At 37.7% G+C, this 22,123-nt stretch overlaps 2 long non-coding RNA genes across 2 annotated transcripts in view; both read right to left on the bottom strand.

The window, feature by feature from the left end:
* Positions 1-3,881: 3,881 nt before the first annotated feature.
* On the bottom strand, positions 3,882-7,132 carry LOC135315300 (uncharacterized). The gene is made up of 3 exons (XR_010374733.1): positions 5,621-7,132; positions 5,102-5,227; positions 3,882-4,007 (listed from the first exon to the last, which is right to left on the bottom strand). It is a non-coding gene; the product is annotated as an uncharacterized LOC135315300 (long non-coding RNA).
* A 2,153-nt stretch (positions 7,133-9,285) lies between these two features.
* Positions 9,286-22,123, bottom strand: part of LOC135315299 (uncharacterized) — a 417,819-nt gene continuing 404,981 nt past the window's right edge. Inside the window, exon 5 of the long non-coding RNA XR_010374732.1 lies at positions 9,286-10,359. This is a non-coding gene — a long non-coding RNA (uncharacterized LOC135315299). The remainder of the gene's footprint in view (positions 10,360-22,123) is intronic.

Here is a 22,123-nt window from a genome sequence, read left to right as displayed (position 1 = left end):
GCAGCATAATGCAGAAAACCTAAGGAATTTTTCACCTTTTCAGTCTAAGTAAAATTTTTGGTCTCATTTAACTCCTGCTCCCTGCATACACCACAGTCTAGGTGCCTATGTACTATTCCGGATTTTTATCCTAAATTAATAGATAATCAGAGTAATTCTATGGGATCAAATGGCTAAGTAGGGAGGAAAAGTGAATTATTTTGAATGGCCAAGTCAACCTCAATGATCAAGGCTGTAAACAGAAATAAGTATTTTTATTAATTCACCTTCAGTGTTCTTTTTTATTAAAAATGAAACAAGGCACTGTAAATGGGAAGAAGATAACCGCAGAATATGGAGGTATAGTGGGCTTTACATCAGTTCATGGCAGTTTGAGGTTACTTCATTGTGCAATTTCACAAAATTAAGCGTTAGTTGCTATGAGGCTCTTTGGCACAAGATATCATACGGACCTTGAGGTTAAGTAAAAACTGAGGTAAACTGTGCATGTTTCTATTTATAGTAGTATTATTATGACCTTGACAGCATTTTCATGAGATAGATTAAAATTTTGCCACTAAATTCCCCTCTACAGACTGAGATTTATCACAACAAGGCTTCAGTATTTTAATAGCTCCTCAAAAGATGAAACTAGGCTCTGATGCTGGAAAAGGCTTTTAGATCAAAGCTCACTGAAATTCAGTTTTGTTTCATGGGAATTTAGAATATTTTGAACAAGTTTTAATTTCAGTATAGACATGAAAGTAGAGTTTTCTAATTTTCCCATGGAAGCAAATAATTTCAAAAAAATGATAATTTTGATATTAATAATTTTGAGAAACAATACAGATTTTGATCAGGTCTTTCTAAAAAGAAAGTGAATCTGTACTATATAATTACCAGTTTTCCAGAAGGTCGGAACATCCAAAGACATTCCCATGAATTAGGAATGGTGAGTTGAGGTGTGGAAGACTCAGTCACAGGCAGGTTTGCCAGAGTGTTCATGAGGAGGAGTCTGGACATTCCGAGTACCCTGAGCCTACATCTGAGCATCTGCTCTGAATACAATGTCTATTTGGCATTCAATGTGCCCTATAAATTGAAGAAATAGTCTTCTCGTTTTGAAAATGGGGACAAAGAGAGATGGAAGACATTGCCAAGATGTAAGCTCATCTTTGCATAACTTAACCTTGGAAAGTCAGAGACTGAGAGCGACCAGGAAGTAAAGCCAAACAAGTTGAGAAGAAATATGTTGGATGGGCCTGCAATTTGGGCTGGAGGGTGATGCATCCATCCAATCAGGAATCACAGTAATGTTTTTCTTGTCAGGTCAGGAAACTCAGCGAGCTTTGTGTCTTCTAATAGAAAATTCAGGAAAGTAGTTCTGACTCAGTGTGCCAGTACATCAAGGCAGGAGGCATTCTCAACAAGCTTCTTGTTACTCACTTCCAAAACTGTTCCACTCTCTATACCAAAATAATTATTTGATCATAGGCCTTAAGAGAGAGAATGACTTTGCAACCAAGTGGGTTAGATGCACCTTTGGGAGTCACTCGTGCCTTGAGAAATTATATTGCTCCACAGTGAGATGACGAGTGGCAAGTTTGAAGGTCAATATTTTAGTTTTAGCTACTTTAAGATCCTTTGTGGGTCCAAGACCATGCGTTTATCTGTTCAAAGGCTCAAGAGGAAAACTGTAGTTGAGCGAGCAGCTTAACTCTCTCAGAAAAAATTCTTGTGCTATCATAATTCTTGTGCTATCATTGCTGAATAGTCACTGTTTATTGTCAAAAGGCATCCTTTCTACTAGTTTTCCTTAGTTTAGAACATAAAACTGCAACATATATTTGCAAAACTCTATAATTAGATAATTATTGCAGTGACAATAATAAATGTATAGTTGAGATCTGTAAAACGTAAGGGTGTGGTTTAGTGTGAATTATATTTTTCTAAGGAAATATTTATGACTTATTCTAACATTATATAACTCTAAGACCAATTTATACTCTATTAAAGATCTATAATATGGAGTACACATTGATTTCTCTATTTCTCTAGCAGGACCCCAAAGGAGCTATTAAAATATAGGCGGTGAACAAGCATTAAGTATGTGTCACAAGTCTTGACTAAATCCTAATATGGCTATTGATAGAATATTAAACTCAAAATGAGTATCATATCACACTGTGTATTAATAAGACTTTGAAAATGCATATACTTTAATTTTGCCAAAACACAATAGAAGTAAAAAGGAATGAAATTACTGTACAACATCATAAAAATGCTTAAGTAATCATGAAAATGTAAAAAACCTCTACCTTATTCCAAATCATTATGGCTATTGTTATAAGAATTTATGCTGCCTATGTGATCACAGCCATGATTGCCAACTTAGGAATGATTGTACCTAAAATAAACTGCAATATTTTACTGCAAGCCATGGAAGAAAATAAATCAGAACGAAACAAGCTGGGAGAAGAGTGAGACATAAAGCCATGGCCTGTGATTTTACACCTTATCATGTTAAATCTGCAATTTTGACATGATTTCCAACTGAGGCATCCTACACAACATCAACTGTCATTTTTTTGGAGTGCCTCAGCTATCTCATAGATGTTACTGTGAGCAAGGTTTGGCATGGGACTCGTTACATAGGGAAATAGTCTATCAGTACACATGTCCCCAAGTTCATGAATCTCAGTTAGAAATAATTTGTGCCATTTCCTCAAAATAACAAGGAAAATCACCAGTTAAATTAGATCCATTACTGAAGTGCATTACCTGGAGGCATGGATGGATGCATGCAGATTTTGTATTCCTAAATTTTAGGTGATGGGCAGGAACACCTATATCCTACATCTGGTGACCAAAAGATCTATCAGATTCTCTATGTGTACATTCATGAAAGTTCTTACTGGAGGTTCAGCAATGTGACAGATTTTGACATAAAAAGTTCAGAACTGTGAACTGGGAGAGGTGTCCAAATAAAACCTGAGTCTAAAACTTTAAACCAGGTCTAAACAGGAATGTTGCTAATCCAGCAGACACTGTATTCAGTGTGCTTCAGTGACTCACTCCAACTACTAATTGAATGCAAATAATGACATAAGAACAGTTTGCAAGATGAGACAGTGCTAGATGAAAGGAGTAGAAAGTGTTCAACAGCTGATCTGCATCTCTTTTTCTTTTTCCAAATCCTCAGTGACAGAAAATTAGGCTGAATTTCAGAAAGAGGGAAAGATCCCCAAACAAGTAAGTTTTGAATAAAACTGTCTTTTGAATCAAACACCAGCACTGTTTCCTCTGAGAAAATGATTTGAAAATTATGAGCTTTCTTTAAGTTAGCATATGCCAAAAGAAGGGTTGAATTGCAGCTGTTTCCAGAGCTCAGCATATACTTTCAATCTGATCTCAGTTTCCTTTTCTATTAAAAATGTAAGAGAATCTTTCTCTGTGCTAAAAAGCTGAAAAAATGCAGTAGCTTGTAAAAATCTTATTCTATGAGGTTTAGAAGATCTCTTTAGTAAGGCATTTGATTTTGAAAGTTAAGGCTATGCTGCTTCCACAAGGTTTTTCACAGCTCCCACATGGAATATAATCTTGTTTCAGGATTAAAAAAATATAAATCTCTTGACAGTGATGCCTCCGGCTTTCAGTAGGACTCCTTCATGGTTATTGCAGGATGGCAAGTTATGTGTCGCTGGCCCCTGCTGAGTGAAGACACTCAGGAGGTATTGGGGATATGCTGGGGCTCAGCAGACTCAATAATATCCCTCCAGTAGCCGGCTACTGTCAGCACAGCAAAGCAGGGCTTTTTTTCACTCTTACAGCTGATGATAACTTGGATGTTTACATTATTTCTTTGAGACACAAATGTAATCGCAATGGAAAAGTACCTTCTCTGGGCTGACAAATCCCACAGCGTGACAGCGTTAACATTTCGCAGGCTAAGTCGAGTGAGATGGGAGAAGTTGAAGGAACAATTCTGGACATGGTTCTAGCGACAGAGAGGTGGCTCTTCTTTGTGTCTGTGATAGAAAATATTTCTTAACAAATTAAAATAAAAACCCATTCATAGCTATGAGATACATTAATGATGAGGGCATAAATGTAATCTTACAGCTGTTATGATGAAGCTTTATAACCTGACCAAAGGTGATCAGTAGACATTCCGGTTTTTTGTTTTGTTTTGTTTTGTTTTTTCTCCCCCAAGAACATGGGTGTTAATAATAAATGAATAAATATTAGCCTGGGAGTTACATAACAGGAAAAAAAATTACAAACTGCTTTCCTTTGGTGTAGGGCCTGAATAAGTGTGCAGAAAAAGAAGCATGAGGGAGCTGAGGACCAGCACTGTGCCATCCTTGTTTGTTCTGTGTTCTGATCTGCTGGGTCCCAGTGATGGGAGCTGTGAGGAGGCTCAGTGATTCATCCCGTAGGTGGCTGCCTGTCACGGGTGGGTGAAGTGCTTCCTATATATAGCTTGTGCATGGGTTCATAACATACTTGAGGATGGCCTGGAATGAAAGGTGTTCTCAAAAAGCCCTGAGTAAATCATTATTTTATTATTGCAACAAGGTGCTAGCAGCTGACAATTTCAATAACTGGATCAACATTCATAATGCAAATGCCAGCAGGTTTGACTCAGCTGTTTATAGCTTTATAGCAGATAAATTACATTCTATGAAACTGATTTTATTTCAGGTGAGATTTTTGGGAGATGAGAGAAAGAAAGGCCAGCCTGTCCTTTGCAGATGTTAGAGATCCCAGTGCTGCAGGGCCAAACGACTCCTCTGTCATGTTGTGAGTTAGCCAGACAGACAGTGACAGTTTCAGTTCATGGCTGTGGCATGGACAAGAAGTTCAGCTCTGCACTGTAATGACTCAGTGCTTAGCGTTCTTGCCTAGAATGATGAAATCCCCATTTCTGGCCCCTGTTCTGCTATAGGCACTGTGCAGCTCATCAGTGCCGAATCCAAACAGGGACATGAGTGCTCTCACACATGACTTGAGCTATCTGGGTCTTGGAGGGGAATCTAATTCCCAGTGTTAGGTCAGTGAGTACCTGTGCAATGAAGATGTGTTCCCTTCAAAGCCATTTAAAGACAATAGACTGGCTTACATAGATAACAAGGAAATGCTGCTACTCTTCTCTGGAGGGAGAAGTTAATCGGAGTCTCAGGAAATCATCACCGGCAGGGTCCCATAGCTGGAACATCCTCCTGGAAGGAGAGGCCTTGTCTTCTTTCTAAAATGAGGCACAAACCTCATGGCAGGAGGATGATCCTTTTATGTGGTAACCTTAAGTTTAGAGCACATATCCAAAACCATGCAATGTAGGTTCAGTTTCTTCCTCTGTTTGAACATACTCAACCTTCATTTTTTTGAAATCTCTTGATATCAAAGCAAATTGGGTCATTAACTTCTGTTAACACTCATCTAAACTCACACATGACAGAAACTATGTACTGAAGTAATAAAATTTTGCTTTTCCTCAGTGAATCATAATTATATCAACAGCCCGTGCATTCAAAGCAGTGTTTCCCAAGATGACCTACAATTTGTACATTGGAAAACTACTGAGAAGCAGCACTATGAACTTCAGAAGTATATTTATTAGGTCCAAAACCAGGAAACTTACCCTTGACGGTCTGTTTGTTTACTTTCTCCATCACTGCCTCTCTTTTTCCCAGGCATGAATAATGTATCAATGCTCTTTTTTTGTTCTTATTTTGTTTGGGTTTTTTTGTTGTTTTGTTTTGTTTTCTCTTAACACCTAGAGAAAAACTGAGATGTTAATTTCTTACAGTGGCAGCTAAGACAAATACAATTAAGCAGTTTACTTTCTAGGGATTGCTCACCGAATTCTTCAAGAAGTTCCTATGCAGCTGATGCAGTGGAGAGCCACGCTATCGATTCGTAGCTGACAGCAAACAGATGGCCTGTCAGCAGAACTGTTCATACTTTTAGTAGGGTACATCATTAGTGAAGCCAAATACAAGTTTATGTTTTCAGGTCCCTGGTATTAAAAAAGTGGTGCAGTATACTGTAAAAGTAGTTTATTGGTTCTCACGTGTCATTCAAGGAAACCAGTTACGCTGAATCTGTGACATGGAAAAAAAATCAGCCTTCTTCAGCAACGTATATTAATGGTGCCCTGCATTCTTTCTGACAAATTTTATTTTTCCACAGGTAAGTGCTAAAATACTCCAGTATTAGTAGCATATCTCTGCATTTCCTGACATATGTCAATGTTAGGTGTCAAGGGATATAGAAAAAAGTGGGACAGCTAGGAATGCCAATCAGAAAAGTCTATTAATCAGGGGATGCCCAATTGCTACAACATAAAATGGTAGTGAGATGGTGGAGTGTTGTGTGTAAAAATTCAGATTTTAAAACACCTGGCCACAATTTCACATACTCTGAATTCCAAATGAAACAATAATAGTTAAAGGATCAAATCCCACTCACTTTACTCTCACAAATAGTTCCATTGAAACTAAGCCAGCTGTGTAATGTATGGTCTTTTGCTTATTGTTTTTTCCCTAGAACTGAATTTCCCCTGGGCAGTGACCTGTGTGATCAAGTTCACCAGTACAAAAAGGTGCATTGCTTCATAGTCACTTGGTACTTCTCTGTGGGGCAAAACAATAATAAGCTAGTCCAAAATCCTAAACATTGAAAGATGGATTTAGAATAGAAAATATAGATGAATAACTGCTGTGATGCTTAATCTTAAGAGATATATTTATAAAGACACTGACAGCACCACAGGCAATATTCTTAAATACTGTGTTACTGTTCACATGATTTGTTGTTCTTTGGATGTATTTTTCTATGTAATATACATAGTTTTAGAAGAAATTTCTTCATATCCCTGTAGTCATCTTTGTCAATTTTATAATTGCTTGATAGTTTTGTTCAGTAGAATGTTAGAAGGGTTTCTTGTGTGCTGTCACCTTTGATTAGTAAAGTTCTCTATAGGGGGATGGTGATGTCTGAAGGCTAAATTGGTTGCATTCAAGGGTTTTATATGTGAAGTTGTATTTTTTAATAAATGGCTGTCATTTAAGAAAACTCCAAGAGTATGGAAAAGTATTGTTCCTAGGGTGTATTATTGTACTTTATTTTTTTCATGTTCACCATTTGCTATTCTTCTATTCTTTCTCTCTCAATTACTATTGATGTTCACGATGCCTGTCAGCTGATAGCTTTTTATAAGCTGTTCTGCAGGCTGAACACAAATAACATGACAGCTTGCAGGCTACTTGTTGTCATGGTGTTCTTGCTTTGCTCTGGGCAATGCCATATAAAGAATATTACATCTCGACTCCTATTTGCATCAACCAAATATTTTAACATTAACACAATAATATCAGAATGGCAGGATGTTTATGACATTACCAGCACCAAGAAAGCAGAATAAAATTATGTCCTGTTTCCGCCTACACATTTTCACCCACACCCAGGCTCTGTACTACTGTGGTTACAGAATTGTTGATTTCTGTGGAGGTAAGTTGATTTCAGGTTCTAAGCCCAATTAGGAAATTTAATTTAAAAGGGCCTTCTGACTGCAGTTGCAGGCATTCATTAAGTGAGACGTAACACAGGGAATGTCACCCTACGTGCTACTCTTTGAACTTGCTTCCAACAATTTAGTCTGAGGACATCTTAATTTGAGACTTCTGTGTAGCATCCACCGTTGAAAAAGCTCCAAGGAATACTGACCAAGAGCAGGTGAAAAATCATTGGTATGAGAACATTACCAAAATTATGGATCACAGAGATTTCCTGCACCAGGAAATACCTCTCCATTCAGTGTTCCTGCAGCTTAGGATTGACTTACAAGAAAAATATGAGAAAAAATGCCTTCCCTGTGCGGGTGCCAGAGCAGGGGCACAGGCTGCCCAGGGAGGCTGTGGAGTCCCTTCCCTGGAGACATTCACACCCCGCCTGGACGCGGTCCTGTGCCCCTGCTCTGGGTGTGCCTGCTCCAGCAGGGGGTTGGACGGGATGATCTCCAGAGGTCCCTTCCAACCCCCACCGTTCCGTGATTCTGCAATTCTTACTCACTTTGGAAATGGACTAGTCTAAAGAATAAAAGGCTTTTGTAAGCAAGAAGATGTATTTTAAAGCAAAACTATTTGAAGAGATTGGTTTGTAAAGTTACATATAAGAACTGTAGCCACAGCTCTCACCACATAGCTGGCTGCAAGTTTCTAATAGATCATTTTGAATAAAACATCTTTCAGTGCTAGTAGCTGGACATATCCGATATGTTGCTGTATGACCCTTCCACAGCTTTGCAAACCAACTCATGTTAATAACTGCAAATTTTTGCCTGCAAAGCAGTGTCATCTGCATCTTTACTCTCTTCCCCTGGAGTATGAATGTTTGGGAACATGAGGAATAGCAGGCAGAGCATTGCTGGAAGCCTTGAGGTTGTCAGGCAATACCTGCCTCAGCACAGCAGGCTTCATCCCAAAAACTAGAAAAATCCAGTGCAGGAAGGGTTGTGAGAAGGACCTTCAGAGGTGGTCTGGACACTTTGAGTAGCTGCTGTGGTTGTCCCTCCAAAACAACAGTAAGAAGGTTGCTTTCTCTGGCTGAGATATTTCTGATTTGACACCTACTGCCTCTTTCCTCCTCTCATCCTATCATTAACATCCATTGCCCATTATAACATTGGCAAAGAAGCAGCTCAGCACCTTAATGCTTGTTCCTGTGTTTCCCTCTGTGCCTGGGAGGAAGACCTTGCAAAATCTGTACAACTGATGTATTGCTTTGCTTCCAGACTCCTCTCAGAAACCTGTTTGCACATGATCTGTACACAAGCCTGACCATGGGTATACTGAGTGGAACTCCCTGTTGTGCTAGCAAGTGTGATCTTAACATACTTATTAGCATAGCATGCAACAAATACTCAGTAATAGTTACTACTACTATTATTTTGTTCTACAGATTACCTTTCTAGACAAGACCTAAATGCCAAGAAATAAAACCAGAGAATAAATACCCCATGGACGTGTCTCTCTAATTAGGTTAGGCTACAATAGCCTTTCAATTTTCCAGCAGCCAGCGCTCAAGGTAAAGAAGCCCACCCTTGTCTCCCAGCAGTGCAAAAGAGAGAGAGTGTTGCCATTCCTGCATTGACAGAAATTAAGGACAGACAGCACCACTAAATCCTCCAGTCTAACATGAACAAGAGCATATACCTGTGGGCTTTAGACCTGTTGAAAAAAGTATTTTTGTATAAGGAAGTATTTAAATAAAGAAAAAAAACCCCAAACCAAAAACAACCACAAGTTTTATTTCACTGAGCCTTTATTTCCTTTCAGGAAAAAAACAGAGGCAAAATACCTGGTATCAGTTTCAAACCTCAGAAGTCTTTCAAAAGAGGAACTTAGAGAGGTGAAAGAGGGAGCTTAAAATTGGCAGGAAGAAAAATATTTACAAACCTGTGAAACCAGCAAACAAACCAATATACTAGTCAAGATCCCAAATCTCATCTAACGTGGAAAGTTGCTGTGAAAAATATTGCTTTTGATTCTAAAGCATTTTTCAATTGGGAAAACCTGATCTGAACAGTGTAATGAGATCCAGAGGAGATGTGGTGATGCTGAAAACCAGTGAAGAACTGCTGTAGATAGACTTCAGAAATGTGTTCTGCAGCTAGGTGAGGACAGTTCTTCCTGACAACATTAGCAGGATTGCCTGAGGAAGCTGAACTACTAAATTTCACAGCTACATGATTGCATTTCCATAGTAGAAAAGGGAAGAAATTAGAGGTAGCTACATGTGAATTATCCTGGTTTCCTCATGTATATCATAGATCTTTTTGTGTATTTTTCAAGTCAGACTTAGTGACAGACATCAAGGTCACTGTGGCAACAGGTGAGACTTTAATGCTAAGACAGAATGGAGATAAACATAACCAACCGGGCTTACAATTGGCTTTATATAAAACAAAGGTATTGTTCCTTCCTGGGATTTGAAGGTGATATTTTGTCTTTCACTATTCATCAAAGCTTTTGCACTCCTTGAAGTATTCACAGAAAACACTCTGCTTCAATAAAGAAGATTTTTTTTTCTTTCTGTTTCTTTGTGCTTTTCTTACGGTGTGTCTCACAACAGGGCACAATGGATTCATCTGGGTCTAGTTATTTTTTGCACATTCTTTCTCACTTTTCCTGGACAGCCTCTCTACCTGCTTATTTCAGCAGTGTTCTTCCTTGTAGGAAGAAAGAAATTAAAGATTTAAGGATGCAATTTGCTTAAATTATGTTGCCCAAAATAATTCCATTCCCCAAAATACTGTTGATCACTCATCATTTTGCTTTGAAGATGGAGAACAAGTTTTTCTTCCAAAGATCCATATTCCTAGAAACATAAAAGAAAGTGGAAATTAATAAATAATGTATGTACAACTTGCTTAAGGCCAACTAATGAACAGATCAATAGCCGGGCATATTCCATAGTCTCATAGCATATTCAAAAATGAAAGACCATCAGGCAAATTAGATCAAGTTTTATAATTTCCTTCATTTGCATTCACACCGTGTCTTGTTTTACTCCCAAGAATTATCACGTTTTGCCCTCGCCCCCGCTTCCCCCTTCACAGCAAGTATTAGTGTACACATGACCTTATCCTGCTGGTATGAAAAGAACCTAAAACCTCTTAAAAAAGGCTTAGGTGAAGAGTATTTGCATATTGTCCCCTGTATCACCCACCACTATGAAAAGCGGATGCTTCTCTTCACTCCCTTTCACAAGAAAAACAGCAGCTGAAAGTAATTTGATCATCTCACAGACTGCTGTAAAATACTTGGCGTGCAACTACTTACAGTGAGGCTGAGCAGCATTTTTGAATCCACATTTTCAATTGAAATTGTTTGCTCTTTGGGTTTGACCCACAGATAAAGCTTCATATCTACATCATGTAGTCAAAAAAAAAGGGTTTGTGAGTAAGAATATTTGTACCAGGCCTATATCAAGATTTTTTTCTCTGAGTGTTGGTCTGACACTTTGGTCAACTTCAAAATGAAAGGTAAATGAAAAATAAATGCAACTTCCATGTTGAATATGATTTTACAGTTCCTGTCAAATGGGAAAGATTCACCTCTGGAGCTCCACCAGAGAACTGTGGTCCAGCAGAACATACAGTGTTGTTCTAAAATACCCTGAAAACTAGAAATGCACCTTTAAGAATCTGTATGCATGAGCCAGCTTTTTAATGAGTATTGGTTGGAAAGGCAAGAGAATGAAATACTATTCAATTAAGTATGTTTCATATTTTTTTTAATATGGTATAATGTAAGGTCAAATGCTTATAGATTTTTTTGGTACTGAATTATGCCATCTATAGTGTTCTAACACTACAGACAACAGAAAGATAAATGGTTAGGTTACTGGCTGTCTTCAGTCTTTTTAACAGAAACAGATAAAGAAAATAACTGGCTTTTAGAGAGCCCCTAAGGACATGTTATTGTGGGTTAACCCTGGTAGGCAGCTATGCCCCACACAGCTGCTTGTTCACTCAGCCTCAGTGGGATGGGAAAGCGAATCAGAAGAGTAAAAGTAAGAAAACTCGTGGGTTGAGATAAAGACAGTTTAATAGGTAAAGGAAAAGCTGCATGTGAAAGCAAGGCAAAATAAGGAACTAATTCATTACTTCCCATCAACAAGCAGATGTTTAGCCTTTTCCAGGAAAGCAGGGCTTCAACGTGCAAAATGGTTACTTGGGAAGACAAACACTCTACCACCATATGTGCCCCCTTCCTCCTTCTTCCCATAACTTTTATTGCTGAGCATGACATCAGTTGGTCTGGGATAACCTTTTGGTCAGTTGGGGTCAGCTGTCCCAGCCATGTCCTCTCCCAACTCCTTGTGCACCCCCACCCCCTCGCTAGTGGGGTGGGGTGAGAAGAAGAAAAGGCCTTGACTCTGTGTAAGCCCTGCCCAGCAAAAATGAAAACATGGGTGTGTTATCAAGGCTGTTTTAGTTATAACACTAGAACATAACACCATACAAGCTACTATGGAGAATAATAACTCTATCCCAGCCAAAACCAGTACACACGTATAAAGCTTGAATTGAAAAACTGTTAAAATATGAGAAAGTTCATTGTGGTTACTTTAATGCTTTCAACAAAATACTTTAAGGTAAAACCGAAGTCTAGTGCCATACCTTGGGAATGTCTTGTTGGCAGAAGCCTCTTTATAAGAGGACGTATTTGCAGTTTGTTCATTTAGCAAAGGTGAATAAAATACTTAAGTATTACGTCTGTGAAATCTGGGACTTTTGAATGTTTCAACTGGACAGCATTAAGTAAGACTGAGTATGGTATTAAGTGCTGGGGTAAGTAATCAGTCCAGAAGATGAAAGGGAAAAGACCAGTGAGGAAAACAAGTAATCCCTAAGTCCTTTTCAATAGCCTGCTCTGCTGAAAAAGCAATGGTGCTACAATGCTGTTGTGACAGTTCCTTAAGGGTCTTGTGATACTGCAGCAGTACAGGTGACCTTAAACTGACCTGAAAACATTGATTTCCTGCAGTTCTAACCCCGAGGGCAGGTATCACCAAGATGACAGAAAATTACAAGAAATTAAGGACTTGGTCTGGACTGCAAAGGATTAGTTGAGCAGCATAATCCAAGACTCATTTGGCTCTGTTTGAAGTGACCCCTTTGAGCAGTGTCCATTATTATAGAAGCTGGGAGGGTCCTCTACTGAAACACAACTCTGGGATGGTTGGAGTTCACATTCCCAGAATTTAAAACATTTCCATAGAGTTATCAGAACAAATTGAAGTCTGAACATCAACAAAACAAGCATCACTTAGTAAGTTCTTGGTCAGCTCTACATATGAAACAACAAGCATCAGTTGAGTAAACTGGGCCTTATTACCATGCTAGGAGCAACCTTTGAACTCCATAGTTCTTGAGATCAGTGAGTCTGGTTTACACAAAAAAATAATGAAATTAAAATAGATGATCTTTCTAGAAACTGCTTTAGAAGCTTACCTTAAAACTAAAGATAGTTATTTTGACTGAAAAGATTTCTTTAATTTATGTTCAGAATGTCTAGAATCTGGCAGCTCTGAGCATCTGGTACCAGATATTCAAACAGCCAAGAGAAATGTGTGCAATTCCAGGTGTTTATTGTGTCACATTTATTGTGTAAGCACAGAAGATCTTTCAGAATACATGGTGTAGGCTGTAGCTTTCTGAGACAGGAGGACCAAGAATAAACACCAGGACATCTTCATTTTTTCTTTTTGTATAAAGAAGTTTTGGAGCCTCAGATTAATTTATTAGTGGTAGCCTTCGTCTAGAATGGCAGGTAGAGCTGATGAAAGGCAGTATGTGATAGATTTGGCTAATAATGCAAAGGTAAATAATTCCAATAATTAAATATATCCACTTACATGTATTCTCTTTATTTTAATTTCTTTATTTCAATTTTGCTAGCTTGAAGTCCCGGAAGTCCTGGACATTAGATTCCTCTATGCTTTCATAAAATAGATTAAAGAATCATCTGTTTGTGAAAATATTAATCATTTAATATGATGGATTCATTAAATATTTACTGAAAATCTGCCTGTACCAAACCAACTCACATTTCACTTAGTTTTTTAAGGCATTTCATCTCTTCTAAAGCCTTCCAATCTTACAGTTAAATAACTATTGATGATGACTAATCTTTTATACTTTACTGAAAGCTCATTCTTGAGATTTCTCAATGAGTCCAAATGATCACCAGGGCTACCCCACTCTACATCTTCAAATATTTTCTAATCATCTTTTTCATTCCCTAAAGAACTAAACATACCTCCAAAGGACACTTTCTCAAAGTAGGTCCATCAATTTTGTGCTTACATAAGTTGGTTCATTTCCCATTCCTCTGCACTTCGCCAAAGCCATTTTTAAAATGCATCATCCCGTTCACTTAATTAAATTTCCACTGTATTTTTTCCTTTATCTCTTCCTGAAACAAAAATCCATCGCATCTTTAACCTCTTCCTTAACAGCCTTACAAATTCACTGTGCATCATACCAATGAGTGATACATACTTAAGCAAATATGGTCATATATGCTCTTTAATATATTCATGTTATTGATTGGTTTCACTTCATTCAGGAATATTTGAACATGAGCCTGTAAATGTTGTCTAAAATAATCCTTCCTTTTCCCTCTTACATTTTCTTATAAAGGACTTGCACAGCACAGTACACAAAGGTGGGTTGGTACACTGAATTAAGCTGATAGTGATCAGCAAATGTCCATCAGCATGTTTATGTAGCAAAACATCAAGATTCTATTTCATTGATGATCCAGCAGCTGAATGAATTCAGTCTGGATGTGTCTCTGAACGCTCAAGGCACATTTGATGTCAAAGTATGAGTATGCAAAGAAAACATTTTCACAAGAATGCAGATATTTAAAAAATTTGACATTTATTCTGGGTTTTGAGAGTTTACAACAAAAACCATCAACCCAGAGATTAAGGATCAAATGGCTCAGAGCTGCTATGGAATAAATAGTCCATTTTGCACAGTGCTGTCCTCAGCAAGGAGTGAGCACAGTGCTGACGTCAAGGAACAAAAAAGCTGACCCTTCTGCTCTGACTTTTTCTGGTATCTACATAAGCTACAGACTGTCTGGTTTATGGACGCCTTTGTACCTTCCCATAATTAACAGAAACCCAGTGTCACATATTGGTCACCTTTCTGTAGTTACAAAAGCACTCCTAGCGTGCTGTAGAGTTTCAGAAAGGTGTAGTTTCAGCATGGTCGCTTAAGCCATCTGTGTCCCTAATCTATTTTTTCACCTGAAATCATCAATATTCTGATCTACAGAGTCAGAGCTGGGTTTTGTTTGCTCTTCAAATAGAATCAGTTACACGTCAGTCAAGATCTAATTATACTGGACTGCAAATGACATAAAACTAGGTAATTTGTTTGGAAAGAGAAAATAAATTAATCAAAAACTTTTTTGCCACCCAAACAGAAATTTCCCTAAGAGGATTTCTTAGGTTCATATTGGTTTGCTTTCACATTTAGTGCTGTTTTGCAACAAATTGCTGATACAGCGTCAGTAGTACTCAGGACTGAACATTTGTGAGGAAATCATTAAATGGCCTTTTTTGAGTTTGAATAAAACTCGGTCTGAAACATTACTGTTGTACAACTTTCCAGAAACATGTATTTGTAAATATTTTCAGTGTTCTTCATTGATATTATGATGGTCTAGATTATTTCCATAATCTGTTTGCATAATTTCCATAAAAATATAAAATATTTGTAGTCTTTCAATATTTTAGTACAAAGACTACTAAAATAGCAAAAAACATTGTGAATATTATCTTTCCCTATAGTAAATAAAATCTGACTAAACTTTGTTGTTTTTCATTTTTATTATACACTTACAGGAACATTTTTATAGGAGGCAAACATGAAAAATGTAATTTGTCCAGAAAGATTCAAACCTCCCAAAATATATATTTTTAATTTTTTGGTAAACTGAAAGTTAAATTCTTTGGGACAAAGTTTTCGCCAACATTAAAAAAAACTGTTTAAAATTTCATGCACACAGACACAGAAGAAAACCTCCTTCATATTATTCAGCACAAAGTGCTATGAATTTGTTTTAAACTGCATTTTAGTGAAATTATGTACATTATTTACCAAAGAAAAAATCTTTTCAGTTATTCAAGAAATCCTGCAGAGTTACATCTGTGCTTATGATTGCAGTATCAAGATGTGAAAAAGAAAATGTGAAAGAATTATAAATAAATTTTTAAAGTATTGAGAAGACATGATAATGTCTGAATAGCACATGTAAGTAGGCAGCGGATCTGTGGATTGGTTAAACCACAACAGAATTGGTTTACAAAAGATTCATATGGCTTTCTAATATTAACAGATCCAAGAAACCCAATTGCTTATGTTCAGTACCACCTGTTTCTTCAATAAATAACTCTGCCAAACCTCCAAGGTCTGTTCCACATTCATTACGAATAGCAATCTTTATGGTCTAGCCAGCTCGGAATGTTTCCTCCTTGTCTGCAGTGTGACACGGGACCTCTTAGGACATGCCAGTTCTCAGAACGCTGAACACTGCTACTCCACAAATAAATAATAAAGGTAAAGGTGGACTGGGTGAATAATTTTAGAAGCAAACTGAATCCCGTGAAAACTTGTTCAAGTTTGCCATTAACAGAACTCTGCCACCCTAAATCCACCCTGTACTCCAGCCGTTAGATTCATTATTGATGATTTAGATGACAGGATAGAAAGCACTTTTAATTTGAAGTTGATAACAAGCTGGGAGAGATGGGATGCACTTTAGAGGACACGAATGAAATTTGAAGTGATGTGATGAAATCAACAAAATAATAAGTAATTCAGTGGCATTAAATACAAAGTGACACACAGCTACAAGACAGAGAAAGACAGAATAATAGAAATGGCTCTACAGAATATGATCTGAGAATTAATGGACCAAAACTGGAACACACATCCACAGGGCCATAATGCACCGGGAGGTATACGTTGGCATGCTGTACAGAAAATACCTGAAGTGTCTGTAACATTGGTATGGCTCAGGTGGAATACTACACCAGATTTGGGCACAACATTACGGCTGGATCAACTGAAGAACATCCAGAAAGGAGCAAGAAACACTGACACTCTTCCAACAAAACCTGTGAAGAAAGCTGGAGAGTACTGGCTTTATTTAGCTGAGAGAAGACCAAGGCGAGAAACAAGTATGGACTTCAGATGACAGCTGATGTCATGAAAAGGTTGGGAAAGAGAGGAAAGTGCTAATGTATTCTCCGGGACAATAAGTAATGCATTTAAGTTGCCACCAGGGAGATTTAACGTACGCATTAAAAACATGCTGAATGGCAAGAGAGTTAAGTGCTAAAACACAACTGTCAAGAGAAGCTGGGGATTCTGCATCACCGGGCTATTTTAAAAACAGGTTAGACAAATGGCTGTCAACCATTATTTAGCTAAAGCTCAATTTGTATGGGATTAGTAAAGGAAATCAGTGAACTCCCGAGGTCACATCATTCCTATTCTTAAGGTTCTGTGTCCGTTTTCAGATTATTTTAACAACTCTCAAACACTGACTACTTATTATACATTGCATGTATTGAGCTCAACTCTGAACCAAATTACACTGATTTTAACACAGCCTGATGGAATGTTATCACCAAACACCACTGAGTCAATAACACAGACAAATCCTTAGATATAATGTCTGGATTTTATTCATATGGAAAAAGCTTTGGTCAAGAGACAATTACCCTTATTTTTATTTAAGAAATGTACAAGGTCTAGGCTGATTGTTGAAATTTAGTTCAGTAACTTTAAATATAACAGATTTGTGGTCCTCTTTTGCCTTTCACTGCATTTAAGAGACAGTAAAAGACTGCTAAAATAATGTTTGCCTCATAAAAGTTAGGCGTTGAAATAATAAGCTGGAGGCCATAAAAACAAACATCCCTTGGAGATTTTATCCATCTGGACTAGATAGAATATATAGCTACTGCAGTTATTTTGCAAACAATGTTAACAACATTATTCTAAAGTTTTCACATTAAATCTTAAAAACCACAGCACATATCTCTTCTGTTCCAAAGATTCCCAGACTTCAGATTTACATCTAAAACTCACAGATGGCCTCATACTGCAATGGACCAGACCAAATCACTGACTCAGGGAAATATTTAAGCAACAGTTAAATCCATCTTTATTCAGCAAAACGTTAATATGTGCTTAACTTTAATAGCATTCACATTTGAAACAAAATCTTTTCTGCTCCCGCGGGCTTTCACGTATGCTCAGTAATGCATTTGTTTAAATCCTTACCATGAATGTGAAAGAGGCCCCTAAAAGAGGCGAACCTGTACATAATCCTAAATGTGGGATTACTCGGGAGCTGGAATGCAAAGCTAGATGCAAGTGTCAAGGTCAGGCTCTGACACGAAACACTGTTACTCATTAACAGTTACAAAGTGCTGGCTTTTACTCTCAAGCACAGTGGTTATGTCCATATCAAATTTGAATGGAAATGCATTATGTAGCTTTTCAATGAAAGAAAGCCAGGCTTATTCTATCAATATGAAAACAGCAATTTTAGATTATCATATCTTTTTTTTTTCAGTTTCTCAGCACATAATATTCACAGTTTACTCTGGAATTACTTTGTCTTACTTCAGCGTGCCTGATCTAATTCCTGAAGCATTAGTCCAAAGTGGTAATTTACAGGCATCATAGAACATTTACAGGAGAAAATTAAAAAAATCTATACAGCATACGTGAGGGGTGTAGCTCTCTCAATGAATGAGAAGTGTTTGAAATGAGCTGTTATTATGGATAAAAAATAAATAAGTTAATTATAAAGAAAGAGCTATCGCTTCATGACTATCTTCTTAAACAACTCAGTAATCTGGAATAGTCAGCAGAGATCTGGAATGCCAAATATGTTCCCAGAGCAAGGGAGCATTATATGTGGTACTTCCAGGGTAGCTAGGAAATATGTGAAATACCTCCAGAGCTTCCGGGAGGAATATCACTGACTTCAGCTCTATGCCCACTAGTATGTATGCTTAGCTGGAATTAGGGTTAAGTCTCAGAGCTAAAACAGGAACAACACTTGTAGAAAATGATATTAAATTAAAAACCTAATATTTTTTTTCTTTTAGCACTAAGCAGGGGGTGTGCACTTTACTGCATTCCTTTTTTCTTTCCTACTTTTTTTTCCTATTTTTCTTTTTCCAGCCGTTATGAAGAAGGCAATAATTCTGTTTGAGTGGGTTGTTGAAAAAAAGTAAAGCATGATTTTGATCAGAAATAAGCATGTGCTTGAATGCCCTACTGCCTTAGGACCCATTGCCACAGGACCAGCTCAAGGAGCATAAATAAAAACACAAAGATTCAAGTGATTTCTGGCTAGTAGAATAGAGGAGAGACTCATGCATTTTCTAGGTTTGGGTGACCCTTTGGAAAATTCCTTAATGGTGGCATACAATATCAATGCTTGAATGCCACTGTCAAAGATTTAATGTAGTTTTGGCACCATATGCAGGCTGAAAGGAGACTGATCATTAATCACCTTATCTTCATCCTTTTTGGTTAAACACCCCATTACTCTCCCATCATCTTTTTGCTTTGCTGTTATTTCCAGCCACGGCTGCTCATTTGCCCATATCTCTTAACCTCAACTCCATACTTTCTTCTAGACAGCCCTCACCATGTGCAAAACAAGTCTTCCCCACTTACTTGCAAGATCTGCTTATCCTTTCTAACCCCCATGTGGGTACTTCTTAAAGACCCACCTCTGCTCTTTACAGAAAATCTCTTTGACCAACATAGAAATAGTTTTTAGCTCCCAGTGTTTACTTGATTTTTCTTAACTTCAAAGCAAAACCCTTCATGCTTGCTGAAGGTATAACAGGTGCCACAGTAAACAAACACGGTATTTAAGAAATAAAACAAAACCCTATAGGTGATAATATCAAATATGCAATGATACAGTCATCTCAGTGACATCCCCGAAGTGGTAGATTATTGAACAATACACATAGTGTAGAGTGAAGTTTGGAAGATCTTTGGTCCTCCTATTCTTCACTATAATATTCTGTTTTAAATTTCTCAAAAGTACAATAGAGATGAACTGTGACAGATTAAAAAAAGATAAATTTTTTGCAAAAGAAAGATGCCATGGAAAGACAGCAGTGTTACATAGAACATAGTGTGAACTCATCCTGTAAAATTAAATTGGTCTACACTATATAGTCCTGGATTAGAGAGCAAAGAGTAACACCAGACAGTAATATTCTGATTTTTAGAATGTTCTCAAGATTTAACATTTGATTCACAGAGTAATTCAGCCATCCAACTACCCTTTTGGCACCTGAAACTCTCTCAGTTGAATATGTATTATCCCTGTTCAGCTATTGCTTAGTGCAGTAAATCTCTTGGTACCTGTGGCTCAGTGTGTAAAATTCCATAGGGTCTAAATTTCAGCATTTGAGAAAGCCTGGAATTTCATAAGCCATAATGACACTGAAAAGCTTTCATTCTACCTTTGTCATAAACACCAATGAGACTCACAAAAAAGCTCTCTGCTGGACTTGCTCGAGCATCTCCCTGTCCTTCTTAAACTAGGAGGGTCCAAAACTGGACCCAGTACTCCAAATGTGGCCTCACTAGGGCAGAGTAGATGGGGAGGATAACCTCCCTCGACCTGCTGGCCTCACTCCTTTTAATGCACCCCAGGACACCATTGGCCTCCTTGGCCCCAAGAACACATTGTTGGCTCAGGGTCAGCTTGTTGTCCACCAGCACTCCCAGGTCCTTCTTAGCAGAGCTGCTTGCCAGTAGTTCAGCCCCCAGCCTGTACTGGTGTGTGGGGTTGTTCCTCCCCAGGTGCGGGACCTTGCACTTGCTCTTGTTGAATTTCATCAGGTCCCCCTCAGCCCAGCTCTCCAGCCTGTCCAGGTCTCGTTGGATGGCAGCACAGCCTTCTGGTGTGGCAGCCACTCCTCCCTGCTTTGTCTGCATGCCCTGACAATGTTCCTATATTCCTCTCAAGTGGCCAGTCCTTTTTCCACATACATAGAAACCTCCTTCTTCCAATTGAGTTTTTCTAAAAGCTCTTTGCTCATCCATGCAGAGAGCTTCTTCACTCAATGTTGATGTAGCATTTCCAGAGTTTGCACAGCCTAGAAGGGTCTTCTGTGAACACGGCTGTGTTGTGGGCCTTCCCTAAATGAGTAGACGGTCACATCTGCCAACCTCCTCTATGTGGTTGCTCACAAAATTTACTTTAAAAGGAAAGAAAAGTCCCTCCTTGTATGTTTACCAAAGGCAACTAGTGATGTCAATTTAACCTAATGTCGCTCTGCTTCAGTGATCACTAATGAAGAAATATAAGAGTAGAATATTTTTACATACTTCAATGTGTGAAGGAGCATGTGTTAGTGTGAATGGATATTTTTCCTTGTGAAGGTGTTTTAGTAGTTGTCTATATAAAGTTTTCAGATGATGGTGTCATAAACTGTCAGTCTTTTAATCTGTCATTGATGGAGGTTATAAATAGGCTGTAAGTAAATGTTAATTTAAAATAAGACATAATCCTATCTTTAGTCAGCTAAGTTGTAACTGAATTTAAATTTGTTTGCATTTTCACACACTTTTTATTCTTCTGGATCAGATTAGGATCAGAATCAGAAATGACAAATGAAATTAGCAAAACATAACTGAATATTTCTAAAGCGAAAGGGAAGAGACAAAACTCCCGTTCCTTAGCATCCTGCCTCGCTTTGCAGATAAAAAATCTACAATTAGGTCAAGGCAATTCAGATAAATATGATTGTCTGAATTTAGTGATTACTAACTTAAACCATAGAGCCTCAGTCAAGTGATTAATCTGAGAATATCACATATTTTATTTTCAAGATTTTTTAAAATTATTTGGTGCTGATGCTTTTTGCTGCAAAATCTATCACCATTCTCTTTATGAATCATTCATAAGCCATTCCTAAGTTCCAAAAATGCATTTGCTAACAATGACTGTTTCCTAGATAGTCTGGGTATATAATTTGCTTTTTACTCTTTCCTTTTCTTTGACTATTTACTATAGGACTAGTCATTTTTCATGATTTCTGACATATTTGGTCAGCTAAATCACACAGAGTTATTTCTTCTCCTAGACAGTGTGACTAGGGCTTAAGGGAAAAAAAAAAAAAGATAAAAGATATATATGAGAATTGCAAATGAGGAAAAGCCTCTAGGATCATAGAATCTGCCATCCTGGAATAAACTATCTTGCATATTGTCCAATAGTTTGCATCTGAAAGTTGTCAGTACTGGATCCTTCAAAAAAGGCAGAAGAAATCTGTAAGATCAAAGGGAAAATAATTAATTCGCATAGTCCATTGCCTGAACTCTGCCAGTTAGAGATCGGGGAACATCTTCCAGTAGAAGTCAAAATGCTTTCTAATGATGTCATAGTTATTAATTCTGTCTGTGGATATTCCTGATACTTTTATACACGTCAATTTGTTTTCAACTTGATTTTTTTTTGTTTCAAAATAGTAAATGACAAATACAGCTTTTTTTTGGCACAAA

This window comes from Phalacrocorax carbo, chromosome 11, assembly GCF_963921805.1.
Source record: "Phalacrocorax carbo chromosome 11, bPhaCar2.1, whole genome shotgun sequence".
Classification (NCBI taxonomy): Eukaryota; Metazoa; Chordata; class Aves; order Suliformes; family Phalacrocoracidae; genus Phalacrocorax; species Phalacrocorax carbo.
This window is presented reverse-complemented; position numbering and strand designations above follow the sequence as displayed.